This window comes from Lissotriton helveticus, chromosome 10, assembly GCF_964261635.1.
Source record: "Lissotriton helveticus chromosome 10, aLisHel1.1, whole genome shotgun sequence".
Classification (NCBI taxonomy): domain Eukaryota; kingdom Metazoa; phylum Chordata; class Amphibia; order Caudata; family Salamandridae; genus Lissotriton; species Lissotriton helveticus.
The window spans coordinates 674950497-674977494 of NC_136071.1; positions in this window are offsets into that span (position 1 = coordinate 674950497).

Consider the following 26998-nt stretch of genomic DNA (forward strand, 5'->3'; position numbering starts at 1 on the left):
ATCACATGTCAGTTCAGGCAGGACTTTTCCCATGTGGCACAAGGTCATAGCAAATCACACATGACCAGGTCTGGGATTGGGTGGCAGGGTGGGCAAATGAACTGTGATGCATCATCAGCTATCCTGTTGTCAGGCAGTGGATCATCATTGTGTCTCTCATACAAGTTGTTGCCTTGCCTGTAGCTTGTATCCTACTATACATTGAGCGTTGTGTCTCTGACAATTGTCCACAACTAGACTTGTCAGTGTGCAGGGTTCAGTGTCATGTGACTCATGATGCATGCCATGTTGAGAAATGAGGCCAAATGATTTGTAGCTGATATGTCTGATGTGTACAGGTGACTGATATGTTTTTATTCTTCTCCTTGCACACAGCATCATCATCTGAATCTGGAGGAGACACAGGCGCGGACCAGGCAGAGGGACACACCGACAGTGCCACCTGCTTTGAGGTGTCAGAGGGAGGCAGTGGCACAGACTGTGAGGAGAGTCTGCAGGCCAGACGACATGTGACTGACACATCTTACCATGCCGACGACTCCGAGTCAGACTCTCAGGAGGAGGGGGAATATGCAGCAATGGTCACTTCTTCATCTTTGGCTGGCCTCCCCTCCTCCAGGACCATCTCCACCCTCCCAGTCCTTAGTGTGCCTAGGGTCCGTGCTAGCCCCCGTGTCTCCTTTGTTCCCGGCACCGCAGCCCCTGCCCCTGTGTCCCCTGCTGCCCTCAGTGCTGAGACTGTGGACCTACTCCGGCAGATTGCAGTAGGTCAGACATCCATGCTGACTGTCCTCCATGGACATACACAACTGATTACACAGGTGGTGTCGTTCATGGAGGGCATGTCATCGGCCATGTCTGATCTACGTCGGAGTATGGCTGCCATAGAGTCAACACTGACGGCAGCTATGTACACCCAGCAGCATCTGTCCCCCCATCCTTCAGAGCCATCCACCTCTGCCTCTCACATACCTACACAGCATACACGCACACGCCACAGGTCAGACACACCCAGCGCACACACACAGCATAAGAAGCTCAAAGCTCCACGCACCCAGTCTCAAGGGGAAGTAGGCACACCCACAGGGAGAGGGGAGACACCTCACACACGCATCCACACACCCAGTAGAACAGACTCACAGCCCTGTACCTCCACCCCCAATGTGTCCCCGGGTTCAGGTGGTAGTTTTTCCGCACTGGCTGAGGTGTGCAGCCAGGTTTTTGAATCAACTTTCGGCGATGCCCCAACCAGTGTGGATGAATCCACTACACCTGCACCCACTCCACCTGTCCTTCCCTCTCCTGTCCATGCGGTGCCAGAGGATTCCACAGATGGTGCCCCCGTAGTTACCACAGCGGATTAAACGCCATGTGCAGGCAGGTTTGGGTGTGATAACACCCATGGAGGCACAAACTGTTGCAGAGACTTTTTTGGACTGGCCATTGGCCTTTAATGAGCGAGGACTCTTAATTGCTTTTCTATTTGGAATCAGCTGAATAAAGCTAATATTTTGTTTTTCTGAAATGTAGTTAGTGTGATGATGTCTGTGACTGCTGTGTGCCTGGGAGCTGGTGTGATGTTCAAATTTAGGTATGCTAAAATGTGTCAATCTCCTGATGGTAATGAGGTTAACAATGGTATGTTTTTGATGTAACAGCTGGGCAGTGGTGGGGGTGTTAGCCACACACACACTCTGATGGTGGGCACTGGTGGGCAGTGGTGGGCACTCTGATGCTGGACACTGGTGGGCAGTGGTGGGCAGTGGTGGGGGTGTTAGCCACACACACACTCTGATGCTGGGCACTGGTGGGAAGTAGTGGGCACTCTGATGCTGGGCACTGGTGGGCAGTGGTGGGCAGTGGTGGGGGTGTTAGCCACACACACACTCTGATGCTGGGCACTGGTGGGCAGTGGTGGGCACTCTGATGCTGGGCACTGGTGGGCAGTGGTGGGCAGTGGTGGGGGTGTTAGCCACACACACACTCTGATGCTGGGCACTGGTGGGCAGTGGTGGGCACTCTGATGCTGGACACTGGTGGGCAGTGGTGGGCAGTGGTGGGGGTGTTAGCCACACACACACTCTGATGCTGGGCACTGGTGGGAAGTGGTGGGCACTCTGATGCTGGGCACTGGTGGGCAGTGGTGGGCAGTGGTGGGGGTGTTAGCCACACACACACTCTGATGCTGGGCACTGGTGGGCAGTGGTGGGCACTCTGATGCTGGGCACTGGTGGGCAGTGGTGGGCAGTGGTGGGGGTGTTAGCCACACACACACTCTGATGCTGGGCACTGGTGGGCAGTGGTGGGCACTCTGATGCTGGGCACTGGTGGGCAGTGGTGGGCAGTGGTGGGGGTGTTAGCCACACACACACTCTGATGCTGGGCACTGGTGGGCAGTGGTGGGCAGTGGTGGGGGTGTTAGCCACACACACACTCTGATGCTGGGCACTGGTGGGCAGTGGTGGGCACTCTGATGCTGGGCACTGGTGGGCAGTGGTGGGCAGTGGTGGGGGTGTTAGCCACACACACACTCTGATGGTGGGCACTGGTGGGCAGTGGTGGGGGTGTTAGCCACACACACACTTTGATGGTGGGCACTGGTGGGCAGTGGTAGGCACTCTGATGGTGGGCAGTGGTGGGCAGTGGTGGGGGTGTTAGCCACACACACACTCTGATGGTGGGCACTGGTGGGCAGTGGTGGGTACTCTGATGCTGGACACTGGTGGGCAGTGGTGGGCAGTGGTGGGGGTGTTAGCCACACACACACTCTGATGCTGGGCACTGGTGGGCAGTGGTGGGCACTCTGATGCTGGGCACTGGTGGGCAGTGGTGGGGGTGTTAGCCACACACACACTCTGATGCTGGGCACTGGTGGATGTGTTTACTATACACCACTTAGACTTACACTAACAGGGCAGACGTATGTCCTTCACGTCTATTGCACTAGTGATGTGCGGTGACGTTCCGTACCACGTGGTCGATGACGTAGGTGGGCCGTCTCCGTATTACATTGGTGTTGTGCGGTGACGTACCGTACCCCGTGGTCGATGACGTTGGTGCGGCCTGTCACCGTATTCCACTAGTGATGTGAGGTGACGTTCCGTACCCCGTGGTCGATGACGTTGGTGCGGCCTGTCACCGTATAACACTAGTGATGTGCGGTGACGTTCCGTACCACGTGGTCGATGACGTAGGTGGGCCGTCCCCGTATTACAATGGTGTTGTACGGTGACGTACCGTACCCCGTGGTCGATGACGTTGGTGCGGCCTGTCACCGTATTCCACTAGTGATGTGCGGTGACGTTCCGTACCCCGTGGTCAATGACGTTGGTGCGGCCTGTCACCGTATAACACTAGTGATGTGCGGTGACGTTCCGTACCACGTGGTCGATGACGTAGGTGGGCCCGTCCCCGTATCACAATGATGTTGTGCGGTGACGTACCGTACCCCGTGGTCGATGACGTTGGTGCGGCCTCTATCCGTATTACACTAGTGATGTGCGGGAGTGTGTGGCGCGACATACACAGACATTACAATCGTGCAATGGAGATGTGCCCGTGTGGCAACACGTACAGGTATGTTGGACTTCGTTGTGCTCACCTTCTGCGCCGTCGTCGGTTTCTAAGTACGAGGTGGTGGCCGTACAGGATAGGGATGAGACGGACGATGGTGTTCATGTCTTGCTTGTCGTGTACCGGGGTGCGGGTCGTGCCGGAGTGTGGTTTTACGGTAGTTTTGAGCTCTCGTAGAAAAAGAGTCGTACGGAGTGTGTTCAACACGGTTCATACTTCCTGGTTCCGAAGACGCGGTCTATTTACGTACGGACGTAGCGTGGAGCGTCAGCCGACTGCAATTCGTATGGACTTTCGATTTGTACGGCGGTTTTTACGTGCCGTACGGAGTGACGCCTTAGGTTGTGATCGTACTTGCTGATTCGTACGGGGACGCATGCAGGTGCGATTTGTACGGGGAAAAACGCTCCGAACCGCAATTCGGAGCGCTTTTTACCGGATCGGAATCGACCCCTTAGTCTCTCTGAAAGTCAGATTGCTGTTTGATGAGATCCTGCTGAAGCTAAAGGTTTTGGCAGTAAAATTCAAATTTCACGCTTGTCAAACTTTTCTCATCAGTTGGATTTTTTTCGCACCTTCATCTGTCAAGATTTGTACCTTCCGAATTTTGTTTCTTTTTTGATCTTCAAAATCCTCCAGTGATGCAAGCCTGGAACCTGCATCTGTCCTCATTTAATGCTCCCAATACAGGGACACCATGTAGATACCAGGACTGAATCTTTAAAAAAAAAATATTGAGCAGTTCACAGCCATTACATGATGAAGAGGAGAAAACAGAAGCAAATATTTTGGTACTGATACAGAATACATAAATAAATATTCATTGAATCACATCACATATTCCATAAATTCAATATAAAGTCCTGACGTAAAAGCGCCAAGTGCAAGTGGTAATGCAAATACATATTGTATAACACCTGAAGACAGACAAATTTAGAATTTTATCATGTGTAATGGATCAAGTAGATGGGCAGTGCAAAAAAAACTAAAAAAAAAAAGTCGACATAATTCTATGCATCCTTGATGACTGTCTAGTCCACTGCAAGAAATCAGCGGCTCAATCCATCGATTAATATGTAGCCAGAAGCTACAGTTTGTACCCTTTGCCACCGATATTGGTAGGTACTCGGAGCAGGAGAGTAGGCCACATGACTTGCTGCTGAGGTGCTCTCAGGCCTTACCCCCTTGCCAGATGACGCAACAGTTTGTGCTTCTGGGGTAGAACGTTGTCGGAGGTTGCTGAAGCTACTGCATTACAGGAGCTTGCTGAGGATCTTAGCTCAGCGTCCAACCTTGTCCCAGGGGCACTGAACCTTTGCAGCAACAGTATCACCATTGGCAACAAGCTGGTCTCCATTTACGAACCGCCAGCAGCAGAGGTTTTTGCTTGTGCTCTATCAAGAGACGAATGCAGGGTGGATCGCCCTAAGGAGCCTTTCTGAGGCAAGGAAGGCATTCTCTCTTGAGGAGTCAATACAGTGCACCTGCCCTCCACAGATGAGGGTCTCTGGTCAGGCTTTTCACCTTTTACCCTCCCATACCTACAGGCTAATGAAAGAGAGTTGTATTCAAACGTTGGACAAAATATAAGAAACTGCACTAAAGAAATAGATTGTTGTTGTTGAGGCTTTGTGGTAGTAAAATAGCCCTGTAAGGGTAGTAAGCAGCAAATGCACTTGAGGGGAGCCAGTGCTCAAGTTACGGGTACTACTTCACTCACTCAAAATGCCAAAAGGTGTATTATTGCAGCTCGCAGGGATTAGGCGTCTTCACGCAGAGGCAATTCGCCCATTAACACCATGGAGTCAATGTCATCAGTATTTTCAGTTATTTTGGATAAGGCTGTATCACCAGGAAAAAGATCAAAACATGGCTGTTTCCCAAAAAATTGATCCTTGACCCTGTGTGATGTTGTCCAGAAACCGATCCCCTGCTTCTGTGCGCTGTCTATGAGAATTCTACCCGTTTAGTCCAATGTTGGTTCGCGTTATGTCTTATAGTGCCAGGGAACTTGCAGTGTGATTGTTGTGCTTTATAAATGCCATTAACAATACAATACAATACAATACAAATCAATCTTAGACCCTGTTTCAACACTTTTTCAGGTGAAGCAGTACAGAATTATATTTAGATCCCACCCCACTCTCTGTTTCATTCTGAGCAAGACACATCTATTTCTATGTGAAGGCCCTCATTGAAAGCAATTTATGAGCAGCCAGGACAGGGGATAACCAGAGACTTTAGGTGTCAATGGCTCAAGAAATAGCGACAGCCCATCAGCGATTTCATAAAATACAGGAGAATATACAACAAATTCCAGAGCAAATTAAGGAATTTGAACAGAGAGTATCCAATTTAAAACACTCTCTTATCTGGGACAAAGGTATCGGTACCATCCCAAAAAAGTGACAGGCTCTTAAAGTAAAATTGATGAAATCGAGAACTACACAAGAAGTTCACATTTGTGCTTTGTGGGAATCCCAGAGGCAGCAGAAGTAATTGAGGATCATGAAACCCCACTGCAGTACATTGAAACATTGATCAAGGCACATATTTTGGAGAATGCCCCTGTTGACCACACTATAATTCGAGCTGACTAAGTCCCCGCTCAATGTGCATCAAATGTCAAGCATCCTCAATGATGATTGTGAACTTTGTTGACTATCGTATTGAAGAGGCTAATCTTTCTAGAGCCATCCAAAAGAAATTCTTCTGCTACCTGTGAGAATACAGATAAGGGTATTTTCAGATATGTCAGCATTGGCAGCTCGTCGACTGAGACCTTTTTTAGGGTAATTGGTAGATATAGAAGTGCTGGAGCACAGGTCTCAATAGTCCAGCAATCCAAACTGAAAATTCAGTTTTAAGGTCATTTATAACTGTGCGTTACCCTACTCCTTCAGAAAGTCTTAAAGCAGGATAACTGTTGGGTGCGTAGTTCAGTGACTAATGTTTGAAGCCTTGCATGTAGCGCTTTGCAGTTTACTATGTTGTGTTTTGGATTGAATACTAGAACCTCTATGAACACAAGGTTTACACAATAAATTGATTTATTTGCACTTTGTACTAGGCACTTCTAAATTTTTTAAGGCCCAGCGATGTGGGCTTTTGCCTCAGTTTTGTATGATCTCTTCTGGGCAGATCTTTTTTAAGCCTGATATTTCACACATAGCACTTTATATTCCTTATGATGTAAATACTAGGATTTTCTATGGTGCTTATCGGACAGCTGGGTTTTTATGCACTTGCACTGGATAACCTGTATGTTACACTTTTTATTATAATTGCACTTGGTCCTTAATGATACATTTGGATCCCAAAACAATGACAATGTGTTCTGTCCTCCCCCGGAGGATTGTTCTGTGACCAGTTCATTGGTTTAGTCAGTCATTAGCCAGGGGAACTGTTGTACAGGCCTCTTGTGCTGTTCTAGCCCAGAAACTTGAGGAAGTTTCTGTGAGAACTAAGGCTTTGGAGCAGGAAATCCCCATGGTTAAACAAACTATGGACAAGACATCTGCAGAGGTGAGCCAGTTAACTTGTCAAAATAAGGAACTGGAAGAGGAACTGGAACATCTCAAAAACCATACTCGGAGGAACAATCTCAGACTCAATAATATACCTGAGAATGTGGAAGGCTCGGATATTAAGGCCTTTGTGATCTCTCTGCTACAAGTTACAGCCTTAAAAATTCGGTCAGATATTGACCTCTCTTCTAAAATCCAGAGGGTGCATCGAGATCCATTTAAGAGAAACCCAGGATGACAGAAGCCAAGGAGAATCTTAATCAATTTCCTTACCTATACTGTTAAGGAGGCCGTTCTGTTCTCAGCCTTGAAAGAAGGATCTTTTTCAGCAGGCTCCTATTCTTTTTCAATAAGATGTCTGCCACACTATTTCATGAAGGCAGTGGGAGCTGGGGAAAATGATGGAGGAATTGAATAAACTCAGTGCTAAAGCCTCGTTAAAATGTCCTGCTTCCCTCCGTACAGTGTGGAAAAGCCATATGTATATACATTGTTCTGTGGATGAAGCGGGTATGTTGATTGAGGAAATCAGGAAGGGAGTTAGTATGTAGATTGGTGGAAATATGGGTGAGGGTGAGGTGGGAGGTCTGAGGAGAGGCCCAATATATTGAGTTTATTTTTTTTGCCGACAATGAAGGCCGCTAGGCTTTATGCCAATGGTGATAGGGGGGGTTTCACAGGAGTGGGAGGGTTGGGCACGGGGTGAGTGGGCGGGAAGGTAGGGGGAAGAGCATGAGGTGGGGAGCAGTGGGTGAAAATAAAACAACTAAAAATGTTTGCTTCCCTCTATCTTTTCAGATTGTTCTTAACCATGTCACTATGCCAGCCCCCCAGTAAGGTTTTAGCCCTCAATATTTTACATGTGGGAGACTAATGAGTTAACATTTTTTACTGGATGTATGACGTTACAACGCACCCTTTTACCACGCATGCTGTTACAACACAGTTTTTACAACGCAAACCTTTACAACGCATAGCGCTTTGGGGTGCTGGATAGTGAATAGTTTAATTTACTATTCCAACTTCAGTCCCCGTCGACACTAGGGAAGGTGTTGGATAGTAAATTAAATCTATTCCCTATCCTAGAGCACCCCCCAGCGCAATGCGTTGTAATGGTTTTCGTTGTAAAACCTGCGTTGTAAAAGCACTGCGTTGTAAAAGTTTCGTTGTAAAGGATGTTTCCCTTTTTTACTTAGACCATCAACAAGCTCAGGTACAAATGTACACAGAGATTGGCAATTAAGTAATTGGAGGAGAGCAGTGTTCATGTCTGTCTGGTCCAGGAGACCCGTTTAGACACCCTAGAACGGAAAACTGTATTCTCAAAGTGTCTTTGGATAGACCACTTCCTAATATAAGAACAGTCTGCACACTGTAGGGGAGTCGCTATCTGAATTAAAAGAGAAGCAGGCTGTGTCATCAAAGCTTCCAACTCCAATAAATCTGGCAGGTGGTTGATAGCTACTGTGCATTGAGGGGGGGCTACAGTTAGTTGGCACAATTTTTTATGGGCCTAACATTGATGATCCCTCCCATTTATCTAACTTGAAATGGAGTTTAATGGAGGTCACATCTCCTATTATAATGGGGGGGGGGGGTTTAATATTTTGTTGGACCCTGTACAGGATAGATGCAACAAAGATCGCTATGACAACACTCCTCGGGCTCGTTGAACTTTAAAAAATATGCTGCTAGAACTGGGTCTGTTGGATGTATGGAGATATAAGATGGGAACCAGTCAGGGCTTTACTTTTCACAGAGAAAAGCATGGTCACTTTTCTAGATTGGACTAGCTCTTTGTAGACAGGAATATCGCTGTAGAAATAACATCTATAAACATCATTCCAGGCCATATCTCGCACCATGCGACAATGATCCTCTCCTTAGCTGGGTACTGTAGACATCCAAGACCAAGATGGACTCTAAGGAGAGCCATTCTTGCTGATGCTGAGGCTGGGGGATATTAAAGCAAGCATGTGGGTTGTTCGTTAAGGACAACCTCAGCTCTGCTCCCCTGAACGTTGTGTGGTACACGTTCAAGGCTTATCTCAGAGGGAATTACAAAGCCTATCTTCTCCTCAAAAAAAGGTTGAACTTTTAAGCTTAAAGGCTTTGGGGGATAAAGTAGGTTCATTGGAATGCGATGGATCAAAAATCAAGAGCTCAGTGGAATGCCAGGTCTATGAAGATCTTTGAATACGGGGAAAAAGCTGGTGCCTTATTGGCCTGTAAGGCTTGGACAGAAAGGTCTAGGCATTAAATTGAAAATTTTGGTTGTGAATAATAGAGGGGACACTTCGGGAAAGCAGGAAGATATGCAGGCCTGCTTGGTGTCTCTCTTTTCTAGTTTATATGCGGAAGAAATCTCCCCTAACTTGGAGTGTATTAAGGCCTAGTTGAGGATGCTGCAGCTCCCCAATTTGATAGATGTGAGCAGTAAGTCTCTTGACACTCCAGTAACCAAGGAGGAGAATCGCTTGAGCATACTCAAAAGTAGGAAGAGTAATGCTCTACCAAATGAAGTGTCTAACCTTCTAATCGAGGAGCTGATGCCATTCTTGAAAGCTCTGTTTAACTCAACCTATAGGTATGGTGGTCAGGGCCCTAAATCCTGGAAAGAGGCCTCTGTAGTCCTTACTTTGAAACACTCTACAGATCCTACTAGGGCGGATTCCTATCGGCCAATCTCCCTGCTTAATGCAGATTATGAAATCTTTATGAGCATCTTAGTGGGGAGACTGGCCAAGCACGCTCCTCAGCGTATACATTTAGATCAGAAGGGTTTTATTCCCAAGAGATACATACAGGAACAGACCCAACAGTTAATTGGTATGATAGATCTTGCCGTAGAACGATCTGCTCCTTTGGCCATAGTAGCGTTGTATGCCACTAAGGCATTTGACCGAGTATCCTGGGTATTTCTTTGGGATGGTTTGAGCACAATGGGATTTGGTGCCAAAATGTATTGATACACTTAAGGTGATCGATGTGGAGCATCGGCCAGGATTTTCTTTAATGGTACATTATCCCCCAGTTTTAATATACTCAGAGGGACACGGCGGGCTGCCCCCTATCTCATCTCCTTTTTTATATTAATATAGAGCCTCTCGCTCAACAGCTGAGATTGGATGCTTCTGTTGTTCCATTTAGCTCCCCACCGTATAGCTGTAAAGTTGCGGATTATGCCGACGATTTATTGATCTACACGGCTGACCCTCTGAAATAGATTCAGAGAGTGGAACAATTACTGGTGGAATTTGGCTCTCTTTCTGGTTACTTAGTAAACACTGCTAAAACCGAGGTTATGTGTTGGAATATCACGGACTGGGAGGGGAGAGTGAGTTCCAAGTTTGGATATTTGGGCATTACAGTAGTGAGCGATATAGATAAAATTCCACAGCTCAACTTAAGGTCACCAGAGAGATTGACTGTCTATTAAGTAGGTGGAAAAATCGCCCGCTGACAATTTTTAGACGGATTGATTTGGTAATTTTTTTTATTTTTCCTAAATTTAATATCATTCCTCTTGGGTTTACCAAAGAGGGCACTGATAAAATTCAGGGGAAGGTTGCAAGGTTTATTTGGGCCCATAAAGGAGCCAGGCTATCTTGGAAAAACTCAGACACAAGCTGAATAAAGTGGGATTGGCCTTACCTGATTTGAATTGGTAGTGCGTCATTTTCCAATGTAAACATATTTGAATGCTTCTGGCAAAAACTGATGATTCCACTTGGGGAAAACTTTTGGGAAAGATGGTAATGCACAGGAGTGTAGAGGGCTTCTTATATAAGTTTGGTGCTCCTAGGTTTTTTAAGAAGGTTCGACTAAAAATATTGAGATCTGCCTTAAATACTTTGTATAGAGCCAGGAGGAGATGGGCACTGGTTACTATTCAGATTTAGCTCCAGTTTGGGACTCCTCCGTAACCCCAGAATGTTTAAAGGACACCCTAAGTCTTCCACTCAGAAAGGCAGGGGTCACAACTTGGTCAGATCTGGTGTCATCGGAGGGAGTGCAACCCTGTGAAGTATTAAGGGCTAAAACCAGACATGAGTTGACCAGATTTAAAATTATCCTATTATCCTCCTGATTAGTGGCATCAAAAAAGGAGATTGGGGTGACCGTGAATTGGAGTTGTCTCTTCAGGACATTAGAACTAAGAACAAGGAGGTGTCAAGGTGTTATGAGAGATTCCTGGTGGCAGAGGAAAATATACTTCCACCCCTCTATTCGGTGTGGAGTGGAACCCTCCCGGAGGGAGATACTGTGTCAGCATGAGATAATTCATTGAAGGCTCTGTACTCAACTGTTAAACCAGCTGATTTGAAGAGGAACCATTTCTTCACCATCAATCGCCTTTACTGGACCCCACACAAAATATCCAAGTTTGCCCTTCAACCTCCCCCTAAGTGTGTACGGTGTGGCTGTGTAGGAGCTAATTATGTCCATATTTTTGTCAAATGTTTGTGCATGAGAGACTTTTGTGGCGGAATAGAACTTGCACTTAAAGACATTTTTGAATGGGAGATCAAACTGAATCGGTAGTTGTCTGGCCTCATCACCGGCTTCCTGCTCCAACGTCAAGCCGGCGCTGCAATGCCTGACGGGTAGCACTGTGTGCTACTCTTTTGTGGAGATCTTTTGTTCCTTGCCGTGTTCGGTTGTGTATGAGGAACCCAGGGAAATGAAGTAGTGAGCGTGAAAAAAGTGTATATTAAAAAAGGTTGTTTAGTCCACTAAGAAGACTTTATTAGTTTGGCTAACTGCCTTAATAAAATAGTGAAGGAGGGGTACCGGGACCAGGAAGTCAATGTATTCTGGTCTCGTTCAACCCTCACAAGTGGTCAACATGTTTCATGCCCAAAGGGCAATTCTTCAGGACCTCGTCGTGCTCATAAACCAGTGAAAGTGCCCAATTGGGGCGTTTACAGTGTATATAGTATACAACCTGAGGGGTAACAAAACACACCAGGGCAGGTCAGTGGTCCTGTGAGGACATCACCCTGGAAAAAATAATAAGAAAAACACACACACACAGGTGTTCATTATATACATTGAATCACACGCTGCTTACTGGATTACAGCATGCCACCGTACATAAACCATCTACCATGTCATAGCATTCCTATGACATGGTAGATGGTTTATGTAGGGTGGCATGCTGTAATCCAGTAAGCAGCGTGTGATTCAATGTATATAATGAACACCTGTGTGTGTGTGTTTTTCTTATTATTTTTTCCAGGGTGATGTCCTCACAGGACCACTGACCTGCCCTGGTGTGTTTTGTTACCCCTCAGGTTGTATACTATATACACTGTAAACGCCCCAATTGGGCACTTTCACTGGTTTATGAGCACGACGAGGTCCTGAAGAATTGCCCTTTGGGCATGAAACATGTTGACCACTTGTGAGGGTTGAACGAGACCAGAATACATTGACTTCCTGGTCCCGGTACCCCATCTTCACTATTTTATTAAGGCAGTTAGCCACACTAATAAAGTCTTCTTAGTGGACTAAACAACCTTTTTTAATATACACTTTTTTCACGCTCACTACTTCATTTCCCTGGGTTCCTCATACACAACCGAACACGGCAAGGAACAAAAAATCTCCACAAAAGAGTAGCACACAGTGCTACCCGTCAGGCATTGCAGTGCCGGCTTGACGTTGGAGCAGGAAGCTGGTGATGAGGCCAGACAACTACCGTGCGGGATGAAAATACAATCATTCAGCTACCCAGTTGTATGAGGTTTCCTAGTTCCGACAAGGGACTCTCGCGGGTCCCTGTTCACTATTTTTCACTTGGACTTCTTTTCTCCTGAGAGAGAGACTGCTAGGCCACACTAACACTAAGTTTCAGGGAACTCTGTACATTCAGTGTTTACTAGTTTAGAGGACAAGTACATTGGACCCGTATAAATATCGTCCTTTTTGGTCCCCCTCTGTTGTTCTATAGATCAAACTGAATGCAATGCTTATCCTCCTAGGAGAAGAAGGAGCACTAACTATGTTGTTGACGCGGTCCAAAAGAAGGTTCCTTTTCTATTTGATTCTTTTCGCTAGAAGGGAAATCTGTTTGAAATGGAGGGACCCCTTGCCTCTCAGAGTGGAAGATTGGGTCAGGGCTGCTGTTAGGATCTGCTGTTTAGACAAGGGAACAGCAAATAGCCCTAATTTGACTATACGGTCTGACTTCCTAATCTTGTGCAGCTCCTTGGGTGTTGGCTATCCGTCTCAATGATTACACCGATTCACTGGCAAAGGTGAGGCTCCAGGTTGGAAATGGACCTGGGCGAATGCAGTGACAACTGGGCGGACAGTTAGACAATGTTTTCTTTCTTTTTGATTATTGCAGACGCTCTTTGGTGATATGAGGGAAATACAAAAAGAAAATACATTACTCTCAGATACCATCTTGTTGGATAAAAAAAGATAATTTTTCAATTCTTTTTTTTAAATAACTCTTGGCACCACAGATGAGACAATGGTGTGGGAGGCCTTTAAGGCTGCCTTCCGTGGCCATGTTGTAGCTCAACAGGCTCATAAAAACAAAGAGCATATTGCAGGGGTTCGCTCATTGCAGACAACGTTAAATAACACAGCCAACATACAGGCACGTAAAAGTCAGGAAGAAATAACTGGCTATAGCTAAACCAGCGATACATGATTTTTTCTTAATCCAAGAAATCAATAGCCTCCAAGCCTACCAACTAAAACAATTATGAAGAGAGCCAACACATCCACAAGTTTCTTGCTTAGCCCACCAGGCTACGAAAGTACAAACAGATAGTTGACAGAATTGGAAATCCAGAGACTCAGTCCTTATTTGACAAAAATAGTGTTTGACCTTGTCAACTGGGATGCACTGTTTTTTATTCTTAGGAAATGTGGATTTCCAGATCAGTTTATAGTAATGTTATGGAATCTCTACCAAGGGGCAACAGCCAAAGTGATTATCAATATGAAGGATACAGGAAAGATCAATATTAACCGGGGGACATGTCAGGGTTGCCCCCTGTCCCCAGTGTTGTTCACTGTTTTTATTGAACCACTACCAATTAGGATCCGTAGTGATAGTACAATAAATGTACCATTAATTGGGATGCCCAAAATCAATCTTTTGCTTAGGACACCATATTATACCTTAAACCCTACACAGCAAATATTAGGCATACATTAAATGCAATCATTGAATTTACCAGAGTGAGGGTTTGTGAGAAGGAACCAACCTCGCCCCCGAAAACAGCCTAACACCCCTAGGGAATCCCAAACCAACAACTGTAGTCCACACTCACTTGCCTCTTTATTCTCAGCCCGACGAACTGCTCCTACGGCACGTTCCATGTACAGAAAGGGCAAAGAGGTTAACATAAACTAAGAAGAAGCACTGACGAAGAAGGAAGGCGTGTCTACAGACGTGCATGGCCAATCAGAGCGAGAGGAGGAGAATCAAACAAAGATGACAGGACTGGTGGAGAGACGAAGGGGGCAGCACCTGGGAGACACCAGAAAAGAGAGCATAGACCCAGATTATGAGAGAAGAGGACCAGCCTTGTGGAGGAGAGGATGTCGGAGACACCGACTGGGGAAACGGAGACTGGTGCCTGTGTGCCACTGCTGGCATACGGCATACAGAACAGAGGCCCTTTTGGAACGAAGAGTGGTGGTCGCCCTGGGAAGCTTGACTCCCCGCCACAACTCAGGAGAGTTGCTGCTTTCCCGGTACGTGGGTGGAATGAGAAGGGAGGCTTAAGGGCAGTGTGCGGAAGGGGAAAGAAGGACAGGAAAGAATTGAGATGGGTGGGGATTAGAGACCAGGAAGAGTCCACATCCCAAACACGGGAACAATTAGTTCAAGAAAGAAATAAAAAGAGAGAAAAAGAGATCAGCCTGCTCAATAAGATATACATTGTTGTCTATTACCTGTTTTTGTGTTCCTTTAATATTAAACTTTTCCTACAGAGAAAGGCTACCGTAAAAGAATCTGGAGGAAAAGGGGATTGTGGCTGAGTTCTAGAGAGAACCCAAACAACCAAAAGAAATAAGAGGGGCACAGTCAGCTTAGAAACTCTAAAGAGAGGACTTTGAAGCCAGGGGAGTGTATAGCACATTGTTTTGCTTTTCTTTCACACACCCCTCCCCAAAGATTTAGAGGTATAACCAGAAGACTAACAAATCAATATTAATACCTAATAACTAAGAAGGTGATTACTGAAGAGTGAAAGTGTTTTCCCCAGCACCCCTGAGTGTGGTGATGGTCCCTGTCCCATATAATTAAATTGTCCAGTTCTTCTTACTTACCTTGCTCTCTTTGTCTTCTCTCCTGGCAACCTGGGGACGACACACCACTGAAACCCGGACCTGGAACCAAAGAAAAGAAAAAGAAGATTATCAGTGAAAGGAGATGAACTTAAAGACCAAAACCAGCGACCCCGAATTAAGTCAACCCCCCCCTCTTTTTTTTTGTGGATTTCACTTGGTTTTTCTTTTTAGTTGCATTGGCTTCCTGAATAAACACACCACAATTGAGAAGCACGTAGGGCCTCCTAGGTTTGTTTTCTTCCCACCCTCACAGGGTTATAAGGTCAATGATACAAAAACAGAGATATTGATGTTTAATACATCCTAATAATCTTCCTAATGATCTCAAGTCTCAATATTCACCCCAACAATCTATTAGATATCTAGGCATTTATGTAACACATTATTTGTGACTATTTGAATTAAACTATGATTCAACTTTCCTTAAAATTAAAATGCTGCTGGATAGATGGAGTTCTCTCCCCCATCCCTTATTGCTAGAGTGGCCCTGATAATGAAGTCAAACCTTCCATTGATGCTTTTTCTGTTTACTATGCATTCCATTATAATCAATAGATCATCTTTTAGAGAGCTTGATCAATTGTTTCAAAGATTCATCTGGAATAGGCACCATAGGATTAGAATAGCAGTACTGCAATTAGATAAATTACAAAGGAGACTTGCTTTATCTCATTGTCAAACATATTATCACGCTGCACTTTTAGACAGTATAGCTCAAATTATGATTTATGCCAAAGCACTAGACAATTCAATTCTGATACGAATGTCCACTGAGTCAGCAATTTAACTATCTTCTTTGTTTAAAAATACTTAGATGTCTAAAGAAACCTAGATATAACTCATTATATACACTGGAATATCGCATGAGGGATCTTTTTTTAAGTTTGGGGACTCCCGAATTATGATTACTTTTTTCACTAGAGGATCGTCAGTCTTTTGGCATCACCATCCCTAATGCAGTTTTGGAACTTCAGCAGCATAAGGGGTTCATCAGACTAGGCGATTTTTACAATGGCATAGAGACATCTAGCATGGGATGAAATAACCCGGCGCTTAGGGGAGGAAGCCAAAGGCTTGACTTTTAGTGGACAGCAGATCATTAGCCTACTCTTCTCAGCCTGCTCCATTTTGAGGCCAAATATGCTTGTATTGATATGTCTTTTGTATAAAAGTCTGTTAATGGGCTTGGGAAACTGGTACTCGGCTATACGTAAAAACACCAATAATGTTTTGGTTGATGAACTTTTGATTAAAACCAACCACACTATGGATTGTTCAATTACCAAAGGAGAGTGGTCGTATATCGCAGAATTGGTAAATAAGTCTTTGAGGGCTGCACATTTTAATAGAATGGCTTTTCTGTCAAGAAAGCTGGCCTACTATACTACCCACAGATTGCATTGGATGATTGCCACAGTTCCAGGTCAGTGTTTTCGTAGTAAGTTAGATTGATCATTGGACTGGTTACATATTTTTTTCACTTGCTCCGTACTCCATGATTTCTGGGAGAGTATTTTTTAGACGCTTACAGATATTACCCACATTCCCATATTCCCAGAACCTATGCTTGCATGATTTGGCTTCTAGCATGGCACTCAATGGCCAATAAGAGCCTTCAGTGCCTGCTGTATATTGGCATTACTGTGGTGTGTAGCCTAATATTGCAGAAGTGGAGAACAGAGTAGATCCCTTCTTTGGGACACTGGCAGGCTAAAATGCAAAAACAAAGGTATTTGAGGAGACTTACCCTAGACAGGTGAGTCGCACATCAAAGTTCTCTGCAATTTGGGCTAGTCTGCAGTTTGAACAAGCTTACTAGTCACTGGTCTCACCATGTTGGACAACACTGCTTCACAATTCTCTGTGGGCATATATGAAAACCAATATGACTGAATGACAAGATATTAGATTTCTTAATCCAAGCATCCAATTTGCCAGGCAATGTACATATAAAGATCTTTGCTGGGATATGCCATGGCAAGGATTTTATAACTGTCAGGTAGTGCTTTGTCTCTTTCCTATACATTGGTAGAAGTGAAACACACTGCAAACACTCTGGATATGTACACTTATTCAAATTGTCTGCTACACTGATATTAATGTTATTCCCTACCAATAGTGGTTTTCATCTAAGGAATTATTGTATCAAACATCAGGCCCTACATCATTTAGGACTGTATGTATACAAAATTGTTGCATATTCTAAATCGAAGGGGAAATGAGCTGATCATAAGGGTGTTGGTCTATTGCTATTCTTGAGACTGCTTATCATAACTTTTGAATCTATTGTCGTATTCACTGTCTAACTTCTAAAGTAGCTAAGTCGCTAATACAGATGCCATTGTAGTCTCACCACAGTTAGCTCAAACTGTCTGTCACAGACAGCATTTTATATAATACTCCGATGAGTTAACCCTTGCTTGTGATTAACACCTTGACTGCTAAGGCAATTCCCGCTGGGTGCTGACCTCCCATGAATACCATTGTTCATGACGAGCTCAGCTCGTCATGAGCACACGACCAGTGTACTGCATGACAAGCTGAGCTCGTCATGAGCATGGAAGGGGTTAAATGACTATTCTATCACTCTTACATGCTTCGCTCATTTTAGTGGATTGCCACCCTTTCTGAGTTTGACCCACCCACAGGAGTTTTTTAGGGTTTCACCATCAGCAGATTTGTTATTCTTTGTAGACATTATGGCTTTGAAAGAATTAGTTACGATTGAAACTGTAAAGTCGGCTGCCATGCTTTACTTCTTTTTGAATGGAGTAAAGGAAGGTTGAGTCACCTAAATGCCAGGGAAAGCAGAAGTGACTTCACACACCCATTGCATTTAGTGACCTCACAGGAAGAGAAATCATATTACCCATAACTATCCAATTGTTTCAGGGATTGATATCAAATTAACTTAATCCTTAGGACATCACCGTAAGTGACAATGTTGAAGCTCTATAATGACTGCATCATTAATATAACTACACAACATAGACAAATGTCCATTTTAGATACCATCTATATTAGAGTGCTTTCTTGATTTTTGAAAGTGCAAGGCGTAATACTTACCCCGAGTTGTAGCGAATATATGAAGTTAATGAGACATACCTATTGTACAGTGGGGTTGGAGTGTTCATCGACAACATTTTGAAACAAGCATTTGCAATGCAATCGGTCTCGCCTTTGGGACCATATATGGATATAGCTATGCAGCACATTACCCTGGGTGCTGAAACATCTACTGTTCTTTAACTTAGAGGGAAAGTACGCACCAAACTGCACGACACACCACGTATGGGAACACATGGAGAGAAATATTGCATTCAGTGGGAAATGGTATTTGCCAAAGCTTTGTTTTTAATATAAAGCAGTGCCTTCAGTGATCATATCACTGAAAATACAAGATTTGAAAAAATATTATTGTCTATGGGTGCTCGTGGAAGACATTTTCTATGGACTGGAAGCTAGAGAAAGCTAAAGTGATTCTGGTATTTTACTGACCTCTGCTTGTCGTTTTTTATCAAGAAAGTTAAATAGAGGCAGTTGCCAGAAAAATTAAAAAAAGAAAGTCCCTTAGCAGAAAGCAATTCTGGTATTTTACTGCCCTCTGCTGGTCGTTTTCTATTAAGACAGTTAAATAGAGGCAGTTGAACAGAAAAAAAAGTCCCTAAGCGGAAGCAGACAAGTCCTAGGGCTGATCACCAGAGCTCACAAAGTACATACACATATAAGTATATACTAAACTATATACTGATGTATATATACTAAAGCACATACTAAAGTATATACAAGAGATCTCGAATGCTCGACTTAAAAATGGGGTCAAAAAGTGTATTTTAAAGCACAGTTTTGACGTAAATTTGCAAAAAATCCAGGGGCACTCATTAAATGTTCATGTCATTTTTGGATTGTGGCAAGCTAATGAAACATGATGTTCCCCAAAATTAGATCTTTTTATTCTTCAAAATGTGCTATGGGGGCCTCAAACCTAAAAAACGACCTCCACTGTGCCAAGGTCATAATTTTGCCATGGGTGCCCTCCATAAGCCCTTGTGCCCCTTGTGCCCCTTGTGCCAAAAATAACATAAAATATGCTAGTACCACATTTTTGCTATTAACGTTTTTCATATATCCTGAGTAACCCTTTAGTCAAAACCACCCTCTAGTGTGTCAGAACCAACATTTTGTCAAGTTTATTACCTCCTATATGCCACAAATGTCCTCCAACGCTAACAAAATGACCTCCAATGTGCTACCAACATTTTACCCAGGGTGCCCCTATGCTGGTGCGGGCAAGTATGCCAGCACCAGCATTTTCCCATAAGTTACCATTATGCCTAGAATTACCGCTACAATTCCAGTAGAAGTATTTTATCTTGGGTGCCCATTATGCCAAAGACTGCCTCCAGTATCCCAGTGCCAGTATTTTGCCACAGGTGCCTCTTTAAACCAAGAATTACCTTCAGTATATCAGGGACACTGACAGACTCTCAAGCATATCACCACATAGTTATCACACTCCCTTACATTAACTCACTCACATTTATTCTCGCTTACTCACTCAATTCCACTTGCATTCACTCACATGTACTCTTACTCTCAGCCATACTTTCACACTCACTTGTTTTAACTCTTACTTGAACTCATTCTAACTCACTGTGAGTCACTCATGTTCACTACCAGTTACACTCACTCACTTGCAGTTATTCTCACTCACGTTAACACCCACTCACATTCATTCTAGCTCATTCATTCTCACTCACCCACTCTCACTCACTTGCAGTTACTCTTACTCTTACTCTCACTCACTCTAACTCTCACCTACTCACTTACTGAGACCCAGTATCACTCATTCTCACTCACTATCATTGACTATAACTCACATTTGCTCACAGCATACAGATCCAAACACTCACTGATCCACACCCTGCCACTCTCACACAAACACTCTTTCACCACGAGCATGCACGCAACATACAGTTACAATTTCTTTTTACTTTACCTCAACTGTCAGTGAAGGTCTTGTTCTGAACCCTGGTGTGCCATTTTTTTTAATGACAATAATAGTGAGCAATAAGCTATTTACTATTAGAATAATAAAAATGAGGATAGGAATGAGCTGCCCCTATGATTTGACACCAATTTTACCCAGCTCTGAGTCTAGGGGTTGCAAAGTCGGTAGCAGGGATCTCAAAGGGGAAGCTGGGGGTCAAAGTTGCAACTCCTGCTGAATCCTAATTGGCATCCATGATGGTGCACTCGGGACTAGGTATGAGTAAGACTGCAAAATGAGCAGCCAGTCTTCTTTTTCAGCACTGTCTTTACAACAGATGATATGAACTCTATTGCATATTGCTACATTTCATTATTGATTTGTTACTAGATATTAAACTGTTTTTTATTGCCCTATGTGTATTGTTTTGTAGTTGAAACTAAAACTATTTTATCCAAGCAATAGCAATGCCAATTTGTCTCTCTTGTAGATAAAGTTAGGCAAGGCCGATTTGGCATTGCCAGTGCTTGTTTTTAAATTATGTTTTTGCTTGTACATAATACTTTGCCTTTTCTATTAAAAGATGAGTACTTCTTACCAACTGCCCAAATCTACTGTTTTCTGCTATTTAATTTTCTCATTAACATGTTCCCAACAGTACTCTTTGTACTCGGTCGTCTTTAAGTATTCTTTAATATCCTTTTCTACATTGTATTTACTTGCCTAATGAACGAATCATCCATGTTGCAAATTCTGAAACAATTCTCTGTGGCCTGCAATATTCTATTGCAGAGAGGGCATAGTCCTTTGCTGAACTATCCATGTTGACATTTATTTTCTCCTGATTCTATAACATTATTATTTTCATATATCTTCTCTTGGATCATATGTCCACTCCTTTGAATTTGCAGTTCATTTTGCTGCAAGTATTTGATGCCATTGTGTAAGGAAAAGGAATTAGCTTGCAGATAAGATGCCAATTGGATATGCGGTAACTTCTGTTCAACCCCCAACCAAGCTTATCAGCCACGCCACCCTCTTGATGGTTGCGACAAACGTGGTCAATCTAACATATACAATTATATATAGGCAACAGTGAATTAGAGGGATGTTTTTCATCGAGGGGTTCTGAGTGACATGAAATAGACAGCAAGAGCATGAGTTGTCTTTTATGTCACTCGGAACCCCAAGGTGAAGAACATACCTGTAATTCACTTTTTACCCATCTATAATGTTATGTTATGTATGCCCCTCCAAATCATCAATGCCTGATTTCAACTGCTACACAGGGGCAGAGGAGTAATGGGGGAACAATATATAACATGGCCTACCCACCCTGTTCCAAAAATTAAAAATAAATACTTAGCCTCCTGTCACCAACCCTCACCACTCTTTGTGCCTTCCCTTTCCTCTCCTTCAAATGCTGTGCTCCCTGCATTCTAGTGATGCTCTGGCAGGCTTTCACAGAGCCCAGCCAGAGCAGCCTGGAATTCCACTGTGACATAGCAACAGTGATTTTTGAGAACTATAACCTACTGTTGCTATGTCACTGCAGTGAATTATCTTATTTAGAATGTGGCATTCGCGCTAATGGGGCTCAGTGAGAGCCACACATAACTACAGAACTAGAGTTTTAAATGCAAATTGTTACTTGTTAAACATAATTAACGGGAAAATATAGAAATTATGTGACTATGATGGATCCATATTTCATTGGCATTTATGTTTAGCATCTTACTGCTCTGAAATGAATTTATCAAAGCATGCTTTGCGCAATGGCCACAAAGACTTCAGAAATATATCAAAATATATAAGAAGAAATATTCAAGCATAACTATTATATACTCTTACATATAAGGAAAGACTGTCCTGTTTCAGGTAGTACAGGTAGAGTCTATGGAAATTATGTGACTTCAAAGTCTTTTCAAAGATTAGTTTCTTTATATATGTGTGCATGTCTTATTTGTATGTGTAAACCTAGCTAGAAGGCAGTGGAGCTCTGCAAAGGGTCTCAAGGCAAGCATACCGTTAATGAGCGATAGGAGAGGTAGCTGGATTCTGAGAGCCAAATTGCACTCACACTGCATTGTGGTGTAGTGTGCTTTAAAGAACTGCATCATTGTCTCTTTCTTAAATTGGAGTAGACTTGCGGTGGTCCTGATGGATAAAGGATGTTGTTCCACCTCCTCGACTCTCTTACTGTCTTAAGTATTTTTCAGTTGTTTTCCTCTTCTTAAGTTCCAGTCTGATGGTGTCTTACCTGCAGGTGTCGCCAGAGACAGTGAGCTTATTTGCATCATAAGCAGGGGCGTAGCTTCAGGGGACTTGTTTTGGGTGCGACAGGCTCACATGAATTCAATTTTGGTTTAAAGTGGTGTAGGACAGAGCTGGTAAAACAAGTAATTATAAAATGTGTTGCCACAATGAGTCACTCTTAAGTATTAATCCAAGTAAGGCCGGTGATCCAGAGTAAGAACAGATAAAGTTGTTGTCTGTACAGATATTTTAATTTTTTTATTTTTGCTCCAAGTTCTTCTGGTAAGCCAGAGTGAAGAACAAAGGTAAGACAGCAGGTAATCCCTGCTGAAGACGGGTGGGGTTTGATGAACTATGTTTTTGGGTACAAGTGCCCAATAAATAAATCATCAATCCTTGTTTGTCTGGCGTACTTGGGCCATGAGTAAATTGTGAAAAATACAGAGGTGCAGCTCAATGTCTTATTAATTTGTAGGTAATACCCCTAGAGATGGAAACTAGTGCTGGGACCGAAGTGTGCAATACAATTTGTGGAAGTAGTTGGTCCCAGTGAAGTCCGTCCAAATAAATGGGATTGTTCTGTTAGATCCAGATGTCCAGAATGGGAAACCCCAAACCCATTAATAAAGGAGGCCTGAAGTGGTGTAGGATAGAGATGATAAAATGAGTAGTTAGATATTTTTTGCTACACTGGGTCAGTTTTAAGAATTAATCCAAGTAAGGATGGTAATCCAGAGTAAAAACAGATAAAGGTGATGCCTTACAGATACTTTTATTTTTTATGTTTTATTTTTGCTTCAAGTTCTTCTGGTAAGTCAGATTGCAGAACAAATGTAAGACAGCCAGTAATCCATGCTGAAGACAGGTTGGGTTTTATGGTCTGTGTTTGTGGGAGCAAGTGTGCAGTAAATTCCTTCATCAATCATCGTTTGTCTGGTAGTACGCCGTTCTACACCATTTCAGGCCTCCTATATTAATGGATTAGGGGCTACCCATTCAGGTCATCTGGCTATAACAGAAAAAACATTTATTTGGATGGACTTCACTGGGACCAACCCCTTCCACATGTTGTATTTCATTCTTGGTTTAGCCACTGGGCCTGGTGGCCCTGAGTCAGGTTTGCAATGTCTGTGTTTTTCTCGTCTTCCTGATTTAACTAAAGAGTTTATATCTTGTTCATTTTTTGGCTCAGGACTAAGGTAAGATAGTGACTTTTTACAGAAAAAGTAGCAATACGACATCCATGGATGTACTCCTTGAATGACTGAAAAGTTACTACTTTTAAGAAATTCCAGACATTGCCAGTAGTAGGCACAGAAAGCTGTGGCAGTCTCAGGCTTCAAAGTATACTAGCGACAATCAAACACTCAAAAGGTGATGGAAAGAATGCTTGTAAATAGTTTAACCACTGGCAATTCTTCAGGGTAGCATTCCAAAACATTGTATTTCACCCACAGTGTCAATGTAGACATAGGGCCTGAGTTAGGGTTTGCAGACTGAGTAAAGGCAGATAGGGTTGCACAGGACTATATGTCTGCCACCCTGCCTTTACTCTGCCCATCAAATTTGGAGGTGTCCGCTCCACAATGGCAAGAGCCATCACAGTGGTTCTTGTTAATGTAGGTAAAACTTGATGGACGGTTCTGTCAAACATGACTGTTCACTATCAAATTATTCCAAATGTTTTTTTTCAGAATGTGGGCTTTATGTAGCCCAAAGTCCTATTGTTATTGAGTGAATTATTTAAGGGTGGACCCCAACATCATGTTCCCCAAAAAGAGATCCAGTGGTGTGCCAGTGGCATATGCTCTGGAGTGCTGATACTTGTGGGAGAATGGCCCTCTCCCAGAGAGTTTTTTCCTTAGTTAGTTTCTGACCCCCAACCCAGGTCCTTGAGTGTATCTCTCCACAATCGGAAGACCACCATGGTAGCCTGTGGGAGGGAGGGGTTCACTCTGTCCCATAAAGTGGGTGTGGTACAGACATGGCCTAAAAAATCCAAATGTTAAAACTCTAAAGATCGTAATTGAGTGGGACTTATTTTCCCTGGAAATGTTATCAGGTGTCATAATGATCACACTGGACCACTCTTAATGAGGGTGCTTGTAGTAAAATGAGAGGAACCAGGGAGAGTGGTGAGAAAATGGGGAGGGGTTATGGAAATGAAAGTAGGGGTTTATGGAGGGACAGGCTACTCCAAACACCCACCTACTATAGAGTAAGCACATTGCTATTCACAAACTTCACTTCTAAAGTAACCACAGCACTAATTTGCCAAAGCACTAAATATATTTTAGTCCAGCCTTGGAGAGAGTCAAGCACAACACATGGTCACTCACCGGTACTGCAACACACTCCAACAGAAATAACGGAGGCAGGAACTTAACATAACAACCCATAATAAATAAATAAACTTACATTGAAATCCACCTCAGGTCCTTCCTGGAAAGATTCATGTGAATTGTCAAGTGGGATGGAGGAAAAAGGGGGTGTCCCAAAATGCTTTTTCTGCATAGTGCTTAATTTGTAAAAAAAAAATAAGTGTCAAGGCACTCGTCAGGAGACCACTGCAGCTTGCAATACCCACTGCCCCAATGACAGCACCTACATAACTCATAACCATCAAACTCCTACAAGTGTGGCAATCTAGATTGTTCCAGGCCCCCAAAGCTATAAGAATAATTTGGGCAGCAGGTAGTAGTCATTTTTTATGTCTAATAAATCTGTAAACTACTGTTGTTGTGCTCATCTATAAATAAGTGAAAAAGTTTAATCATGTAGCAGACTGTCAGAAGTGCCAGTGTTGACAATTAAGTGCTGATGCTGAGCACCAGACATCACCGGCTCAAATTAAGCTCTCTCTCTACATGAAATTTCTATTGGGAGTTTTAAACAGCCCTACAATCAAGGTGGGTGAACAGAATGACATTAAATTTGGCAGCAAGCTAGATCTTTATCTCAAAATAAAGTTTTTCTGTTTTAGTGTAAATCTATTCAGTAGTTTTGAGGGGATTAAGGTAAACATTATAGATATATAGCCCTGTGTAAGGATTCTCAGGAAGAACAATACTCATGTTCCCCTGAAAATTAGTACAGTACATGTGGGAAGTCATGCATGTAATGCAACAGCAAATCTAATCAATGCAGCTACCTTTAGTTCAAGATGGCATGATCAAATCCTCAAGATGTTGCCCACTGGGTATTGATTTTGAGGCTCTAGTTGTATTTCACCTAAGTCCAGGAGCGGCCTGTGCAGTGAAGAGTGGTGAGGCGGGGTTGGAGGGAGTTGTCAGATGACTGCGAGGGAAAATAAAATTAAAATAAAAACACTTACTTTGCGCTCGCCGCATTGCCAACTCAGCGATGCGCCGAGTGCAAGGTAAGTAGTTTTATTTTTTTGTAATTTAATTTTCCCTTGTCATTGTCAACAAACACTGCTCTTACCTACACGGGCCGCTCCTGCCTAATCTCTGGATATTTCAAGGAGTTTAGAGAAGTGCATGCACTACATTCTGAGTGGTACACTTCACTGTAAATTGTCTCCTCTACCCGTCGGTTCCTTTGAACCCCCAATCACAGAAATTGCAGTTTTCCAGCAAAAGGAAGCACTTCTTCATTGCTTGGGTGAGAACGTTTGTTTCCCTCATAAATCTCCTCACAAAAAGTTTACTTCTGAATCCGCTACCGGGGCAATTCCTCAGAATTAATCATGCACTACAAAACTGAAAGGTGAATAATACTTACCTGTGAGTTCCCCTTATGCTCAACATCTCCAGAGCTTCCTCTTTATTACTGGTTGAGAAGAAAAAATTGGTCATTGTTATTTCCAACGTATATATTAAGTGCGTATTGTGAGAATCGTTGTTAAGTTGAAGAAAAGCTAAGACTCATGAATTACATATTGAAAATGCAAAAGTATTAATTAGCAAGAAGATACATGAAATTAAAGAACAATTCAAAAAGCTAAGACACATGAATTATATATTGAAAAGGCAAAAGAATTAATTCTCAAGGAGTTAAATGAAAAGAAAGGACAATTCAAAGTCTCCTTTACATACTAAGAACAGAAGCAAAGGTCATTCGTCTAAAGGGTATGTAAAGTTATCAAGAAGTCATGTAAATGTTCAATGAATAATTTGGAAAGAGTTGAAAATGTTAGTAATAGTCTGCTATGTGTTACAGGTGTTTAAGATGACACCTGGAACAGTGCAAGTGAAGACTCAGACAGAGGTGATTTCTAGCAGAGCCCAGCTTAGACAAGGCAGTCTCTTCTCTTTTATCCCCATCCTCTCTCCCCCTTTGAGCGCTCCTAATCTCCGCACGTACATAG